Below are 9043 nucleotides of genomic sequence, written 5' to 3' on the forward strand. Positions count from 1 at the left end.
ACTGACAATTATCCTAAAAAACAACGAAATTTTTAATAAAAAATATTACTTTTAGCTAATATTTAATAGACAGATTAATTAATTAACGTGTCATGTAAATACGCTCCATTAACTTAAGAGAGATCATTGACAAAAGAATCATTTAGTATTTTAGTGTTATAAATTAAAGATCGAAAATTAAAAAGTATTTTTTTATTAGAAATCTCTTGATCCTTTAAATAAATTGTCAGGATCAAAATAGATAATTACCTTATTTTTTTTTATTTTCATTTTGATTTGTTATGTTTTTATGTTTTTGCCTTTTCATGGGGGGCAAGAATCCCTTTTCGAGTTTTATAGAATTTGAATCAAAGATGAACGGAAAAGTCAACTAGATCTGATGGGGTAAACGGCGCGGTCCCTCTCAAAAACTTAGCCACTTTTGCTATGCTTGTCAACATATAATATAGGTTTAATTACTCTGTTGGTCCCTATAGTTTCACCAAATTTTTAATTAGGTCTCTATACTTTTTTTCCATTTAATTGGGTCTTTACACTGCTTTTAATTTTGTAATTACGTCCTTTTCATGTTAAAAATGTTAAAATTAACATAATATTTTTACCAGAATGTATGCGGTCAAAGATTTAATTAAGTTTTTAATTATAAATACCTTCAATTTGCGAATAAATATTCAGTTAACTCTAATATTTTTTACACTAGGAAGGACTTAATTACAAAATTATAGTAGTGTAGGGATCCAATTGAAAGGAAAAAAAGTATAGGGACCTAATTAAAAATTTGGTGAAACTATAGGGACCAACAGAGTAATTAAACCTATAATATAAACAGCTTCAACTAATAATTTTACATGGCAACTACTATATATAAATCAAGTGGAACTGATCATGTATTACTTTTCCAATTATTGTTTAACTTCTTATTTTTAGTAGTTACAAAAGTTAAAATGATTTTAAAGTGTTTCCCACACCGATGGATTTTTGTATTGGCAATGGGGCCATGGACGCCAAAATTGTTTATAAAACTTTTAGTAGAACTTGTTTATTTGATGTGATTTGTTCATCAACTAGAGTTTTTCTTGCACACACAGGTGCTTTGCGTTCAAGTTTCATCTTTTCCATTCATTTAATATATATTTTTTTCAAATAAAAACTATAACTAATTAATTGAAGACCAACAAAACTTTATATACTCTCAATCTAGGCTCATCATAATTGAAATTTCATAAGAGTTCAAAAGCAATTCACCTTACCCAACAGTTTTGGATGTCAAATCCAATGTAAATCAAGGGCTAGAGGGTACCTAAACACCCAAAATCACAAAATTTCACTTAATCAAAAACTCTAGGATTCGAAATTTTGGAGAGCTCTTCGCAAGAAACGCGTGGCAGCAAACGGTGCAGTGATCGGAGTTCTGTAGCCCAAGATATGAGCTTGTGAAGATGGTAATAAATAGTAACTATGGGGGTTTCTCTTCCTCTCCTTTTCAGCTGGTGTGGGTATTGTGTTTGAGTGTTGGTGGCTGATGGGTTCATTAATGGGCCTATTTATATGTTGGGCTTGGGCCCGGTCCAATCCGTTAGCGTTTTTAGCTCGTTTGACCCAACTTTGGGCCAAACCTTTAAAATTAACGTCCGGTTTTCTATTTCTAATATTTTCTAAGGTTTTTTACTGTTCTCACTTTTTCTCGCACAGCACCGGGCAGACTTGAACCGGTCCGACCAGTTCAGCTGTCAGTTCGCGATTTTTTCTTGTTTTTTTGCAGAAATACATTTTCTGACTTAGAAAAACCTACTAAGTCCAAAAATCATATTTAAATCCTCAAATTCTCACTCTAAATTTTTGGAACCTAATTTAGGCAATATTAATTACTTAATTAGACGATTATTTAGTTGCGGTTCTTACATAATTCGTGATCCCAAACCTTGTTCTCACACCTGTCTTCTAGTTAATCATTAAAATTTCATTCGGGTGGTAAGCAAGCAAAATTCTCGTTCACACACCGAATCAACCTTCTAGACCCAATCAATTGAGAACTATACCAATCCTTGCACTTAGACATTAAAGCTTCAACCTTAATGAACCTTGATTTACAATGCCAACTACTAATCATCTCTCTTCTACTCTTCAACCCACAAAGCATCCTAAGTTGACCATCCATTTCTAGCAAACCATATTCAAGTAGAATAAGAAAGCTAAGAGATATGAATTTTACCCGCTTAAATGATGTAATGGATGATGGTGACCTAGGGAAAGATGCTTCCAACGGTCTTGACAAGGCAATTTCTACTCCCGTCCGTCCTTTTTGAGGGACTTCAACCACTTAATAAGCTTCCCCCAATTCAAACTCTCTTCACCACTTTCTTTAAACTCTTCCCCATCACTCAAGTCATAAATCGGGGGTTGAGTAAAGTATACCTCAATATCAAATTCAAATTTAATGGGGGATGATTCATCAAGCTCAAAGGGATCATATATTGATGCAGAATCATCATCAATAGGAGGACTTGTGGCTTGCCCCATTTCTTCCAATTCTTCATTCACAATATGCTTTGGAGGTTATGCACTATCCTCCTCAACATCACTTTCAAACTACCTAGAAGAAAGCTCTACAATTTTAGATTCCTTTTTACATTCAACATCTCCTAAGTCTTCAACCACTTCTTCTGGTTCAATTATCTTAACTTTCTCCTCTTGTTGTGATTCTTGCTTTGACTTCTCTTATTTACCTTGAAGATCCAAGTTCTCTTTCTCATTACACTCCTCAGTTAGTCCTCCACATTCGTCAATGGGAGTGTCTTGATTGCATGAGCGCAATAAGATTAAGTGCTTTACCGCTTCGGCTATAGTAGTCATCTTTTGGAGGTCTTCTCGCCTTTGGGGAATGGAAAGAAGCTCTCTTTGTTCTTGCATTGAAAGTTGGAGTACTTCATCCAATGATGGTGGTGGTGGAAGAGAGAATTCATTGTTTTGGAGAAAGGTGTCATAATTAGAATGTGGTTCCTTGTGGCGAGGGTGTTGAGGTGGTGTATGTGAAATTTGTGGTTCTTGGGAGTATTGGTGTTGGAATGGCGGTAGCTCTAAGTATGGTTCATATGGCTCATATGTGTTAGGATCATATGGAGGTGTTTGGTGGTATTGGACTTGTGGGTAAGGTTGACAACAATGTTGAGGAGTTAGTTCATAATTGTGTACATTATGGGGTGGATTATAACCATAAGAGACCGGAGGAGGTTGTTGCCATGAAGGTTAAATATAAGCATGTGGCTCCTCCCTAACTTGATTTTCATTCCCATAATGTGATTTCTTGTTGAAGCTTTCATTCCCTATAACATAATTGTAACCAGACTCATAGCCAAAGGGATAAGAATAGTGAAAAGAGAAAATAAAAACAAAAACTATTAAGAAACAAAGAGACAAAATCCTAACTACTAACTCAAACAAGTAAACAAACAAAGAGCAAACTACTCACAATATTAATATATATACAATAACCAATAACAAGCACACGTTGCAATTTTCGACAATGGATTCAAAAACTTGATGCAAACCAATCGTCGGTTCGAGAATTTCTTCTCAATAAAAGAATCGTTTCGTTACAAGTATAGTTCTAAACCAATTTGACTCACATCAGAGTTTAATTTTGTTTGTCACAATGCAAACTAATAATAACCGAGAGTATTAAATCTCGGATCGTCTCTCAAAGAAATTGCAGTGAGGTATACGCATTATTGGTTATGAGATTCACGGGGGTGGTTTGCGGATAAGAAGACAATAATCTAAATGACAATAAAATAAAGAAAACAACTAAAGATAATTATTAAAGAGGCATTCATGGCAAGGATTGAGAATCAAAGTTTTCTATTCTAGTCATTAATCATAACACAATAATTACCAAGAATTAAGCCTATTACGTTATCTCCACACCGGGAGAAGATCAATTAGGCTTAGTTAACCCCAATCCATAAGTAATATCAATAGAAACAAGATTAACTAACAACTCTAGATCACTAACCCAAGTTGGATATTAATGACTCAAAATTACCTAATTTCTCTTTCCAGGCCAAGAATGCTAAAAAATCTACTCTAAGACTAAGCCAAGCATTTTATCAAACACTTGGTATGCATAAAAGAAAAAACATATTAAATTATAATAATAATAAAATCTAAGATGGTAATGCAAGATAACAATAATAACAACTCAATTAAACACCAATAAACATAAAAAAATATCAAATTGCATTAAATGAAATTAAAAGTAACAAAGATTCATGAAACTAAAAGTGACACAAATGAGAAATTAACAAGATGAACTAAGAGAATTGATAAACCACTATTTTATGGTTTATCTTGTGCTCAATTGAGTGGATTTTATCAACCCTTTACCCACTTATTCATAATATTTGCATGGTTTTATATTTCCTTCTTGATTTTGTGCTATGATTGAAAACATGCTTCTTTGATCTTATATTTGCTTATTATTAATCCTCTCTTATTACCATTAGATGCCTTGATATGTGTGTTAAGTGATTTCAGAGATTACAGGGCAGGAATGACTCAGAGAATGGAAAGGAAGCATGCAAAAGTGGAAGGAATACAAGAAGTTGGAGAAATTGCTAAGCTGTCCAGCCTGACCTCTTCGCACTCAAACGGCTATAACTTTAGCTACAGAGATCCAAACGACACGGTTCTAGTTGCGTTGGAAAGATAACGTCCGGAGCTTCGATTTGATATATAATATGCCATAGTTTCCCTGACGCTAGGTAACGCGACCGCTTGATCCATGCGGCCGCGTCGCAGTGACGAAAAACCAGCGTGGCAGATTTCGCAACCAGCGAATTCTGGGCTGTTTCTGACCCAGTTTGCGGCCCAGAAAACACAGATTAGAGGCTATAAAGTGGAAAAATACATCCATTCATTGACAGGTTTTCACATTCACAATTTTAGGAGTAGATGTAGTTTTTAGAGAGAGAGGTTCTCTCCTCTCTTTTAGGATTAGGATTTAGGACTTCTCTTAGTTTTAGGAGTGACTCTCAATCCCAGGTTCAATGTTCTTTTTATTTGTTTTCTCACTTTTGTTTATGACTCTTTATGATTGATTTTCTATTTTAATATATTTTGAGGTATTTCAGACTTATGATTGCTCTCTTTAATTTATGTTACTGTTGCTTCCCATCTGAAGGCATTTTTATTCCGATAAATTTACTTTTTCCCTTTTGGTCTTGGTTAAGAAAGCAGTAACTCAGGAGTTACCTTATCTCAACATAATTGATAACTGTTATCTTTGCTAATTGAACTGAACTTCAAATAATCCCAACCTTTTCTTAGGAAATAAATAGGATTCGAAGATTAAACTAATTAGTCCCTTGACTTTCCTTTACTTTAGTAAAGGTTGACTAAGTGGAATTAAGATTCAACTTTCATTATTATTGATAAGGATAACTAAGTCTGGACTTCTAATTTCTTATACCTTGCCAAGAGATTTTATTATTATTACTTTATTTTACTTGTCATTTAAATATACCTGTGCCCATTGCCCAAACTCAACATTCCCCAAAAAACTCATAACAAATAATAAATACACCTCCCTGCAATTCCTTGAGAAGATGACCCGAGGTTTAAATACTCGGTTATCAATTTTAAAGGGGTTTGTTACTCGTGACAACCAAAACATTTGTATGAAAGGACTTTTTAAGGTTTAGAAACTATACTTGCAACGAGGATTTATCCGCAAATTTCTAGACCACGCAAAAGTTCTCTCATCAAGAATCAAAGAAATTAAACAAGGAAAAGCAATTGAAACTAGATCAACGCAATAATTAAAATCTAAATATAAGAGAGATTAACCTAAATCTACCCTAATTCTAGACAGAAGATGGAGCTTCTCTCTCTAGAAAATGACCTAAAGCATGGTTCCTGAGCTACACTGATTTCTCTCCCTCCCCCCTTTTCACTTCTTGAATTTGACCTCAAATACTTCAGAAATGAGTTAGATTTGGGCTTGAATGAGCTCAGAAATCGCCAGCCACGTTTTTTTTAAGGGAGTCACGTGCTTCGTGTCACGCGTACGTGCAAGGTCACACGTACGCGCCACATGATGATTTTCCAGGTCACACGTACGCGCAGTCGGCAGATTTCCAAAACTTCATTTCTTCATAAATTCTCCATTTTTACATGCTTTTTTTTCATTTCTTCAATCCAATCTTTACTTTCTAAGCCTAAAATCACTTAACAAACACATCAAGGCATCGAATGGAATTAAAAGAAATTAAATTTAGCAATTTAAGAGCCTAAAAAGCATATTTTTAATCTTAAGCACAATTACGAAAAATTCACAAAATCATGCTATTTCATTGAATAAATGTGAGATAAGTTAATAGAATCTACTCATTTTAACACAAGATAAACCCTAAAATTGGAGTTTATCACCAGCCCACTACATCGATGACGCCACCTCCAATGACGGACATTGCAGTATCAGAATCCTCTCATGAATTTTCGCCAGATTCTCCAACACTTCCGCCAGTCATTAGGATGACGATTTGGCCTGAGACCACGTGAGTACTATTTTAATTAATTTTAAATGCAATTTATTTTGAAATTGTTAAATAATATTTTTATTTACTAATCTTAAGTTCTTCATTAACAAGTTTGCATTGGATAACAATGTCTGCACACAAGAGTGTACTAATATCATTAAGTTGATGTACGACCATCCATGGCCAAGCAATAAGAAGATCCATATTGAGACTAGAGAGCAATAGTTTCATAAGTGAGTGATAAAATCTCTACTTATTCAAACTTTAGTTAGTTTCTATCTTCTATTTTGTTTATGTATTTCAATTAACTATGCTAATTGTTGCATTGTGAAGGAGAAATTTATATTGGAGAAGACTCAGGATGCCATGATCAAGAAGATCTTCGACCACCGCATGGCTAGGCGGCTTCAACAGATACTTGAAGACGTGTGTGAGAGGTGCGGCCACCTTACTCAGTGGCTCCGCTCAAACATTAAGAAGGCTCCTATGCATATTGGGAGACTAATGAGGGGTTCAAGTATCTCCAAGTCAAAAATAGAGCCAACAGGACATCAATCAGGTTGTCCAAGTATACTAGCGGGTCAACGACTTTCATGAAGACAAAGGCCTATTATGTAACTTGTTTTAGTATGTTAAGTTCATTTTATCCTTGATTTTTAAATGATTGTCACTTGATTTAACCTATTGTTTCAATATGTGCAGTCTAAGTCATTGGATCATGAGGCAACGACGGCAAAGACCTTCACGTATACTCATACTTTGAAGGAGAGCAAGGAGAGATTTGTCGATCAGCGGTCTGTGGATTATTATGTGAGTAAACGTCATGGTTTATTTTGTAACATATATTTGTTTTCAATTAATTGTCGTCCTAATCACTTTTGCATATAATGTGGAACGTAGAAAGTACACATAGAACTTGGAGGCCGCAACCCAACAATCTCAGTAGAATGAGGAGAAGAACAACAACAACTCCTCTGCTTCCTTCATCTATCCTGATATGGTGTGGCATGAGACTGCATCCGAATCGAACTAGAACCGTGTCTACGGACTGGAGTCGTTCTTTGCCAACAACCTCCACACCTCCATTCTTAAAGCTTTGTCTACCTCAACCACCAACCTTGCCAATTTCGAGGACATCAATTTGTAGGAGTAGGTTTATAGCCTCACCTAGAGCCTTCAGGACCAGGATCACTAACTGCATTTGGCTAAGGAGAGGTATACAAGCTCCTCGCACGCATGGCGGCGAGGGATGCTCGCGATGTAGAGACAGAATCCCTGAGGTAGAAGCTCAGGCGGGAGGTGGAGCAGATTCAACGGATGCAAAATCAGATGGTGGTGTACTATGACCAAATACACGCTAGTGGCAGCGCCATTCCTGAAAGGCTCCTCGTTCTCTGCATAGCAGCCAGGACAGGCACCGACATGACCACCTAGACCACCACCGTAGCAGGACTAGGGGAAAGATGACGATGATAACTATCAAGACCTGTAGTGACTAGGATTTTCTTTTGATTTGTTTGACAATATTTTATTTTTTGTGTTTTTATTCTGTACATTTGATATTTAACAGTATATATAATTGGTTGTTTTTGTTAAAAATACTACTTGATTTTTACTAATCGAAATTTGACTATTAATTGTTGATTATCGGGTTCTAACAGATTAAGAAAAAAGATTGTCAAATTTACCGTGGGTTAATCTATCGGTAAATTTTAATTTAATAAATATAAAATAATATGTTACTTTTGGATTTATCGAAAAAAATCCAATGGTAATCTGGTGTGAAACCAGGATGCATGGTGTTAAAGTTACCATCGAAAATTATCTGACGATAACCTCCTCCATATTTTCACCAACAAGATAATAGAATCCACTGTTAATTCTAATGAAAATTACTATCGGATTACAAAATACGATGGTACTTGGTGACCGACGAGGACTTTATCGTTGGATTGTGTCTTACGCTAAATCCAACAATAATAAATTTTCCGACAATTTGTTTTTTTTTTTTTGCGTCAAAGTTATCGTCGAAAATTACTTGATGACCGGCAAGGACTTTGCTGTTGGATTGTGTCTTACGCTAAATCCAACGATAATAAATTTACCGATATATTTTTTCTTTTTTGTAATTCCTCTAGTAACGACGATACTTAGCAAATTTTTTGTATTGAATTAGCAATGTTATTCTTATTAATATGTATATTTTTTCTTCAATTTCTATGGGTAAAAATAATTTAAAATTATTAATATTGTTTAATTCTTACAAAACAAATTTAACCAATATATACAAAAAATGTGAAAAAAAAATCCTAAACAGCTATTGAGAATTATCCTAAAAAACAACAAAGTCTCTAACAAAAAATGTCACTTTTAGTTAATACTTAATAGACAGATGGATTAACATGTTATGTAAATACGCTTCGATAATTCAAGAGAGAAATCATTAATGAAGGAACTAATCAATCTTATGAAATCAAAAATTGAGGATCAAAAAGAGTATTTTTTTG

This window comes from Arachis ipaensis, chromosome B03, assembly GCF_000816755.2.
Source record: "Arachis ipaensis cultivar K30076 chromosome B03, Araip1.1, whole genome shotgun sequence".
Lineage (NCBI taxonomy): Eukaryota > Viridiplantae > Streptophyta > Magnoliopsida > Fabales > Fabaceae > Arachis > Arachis ipaensis.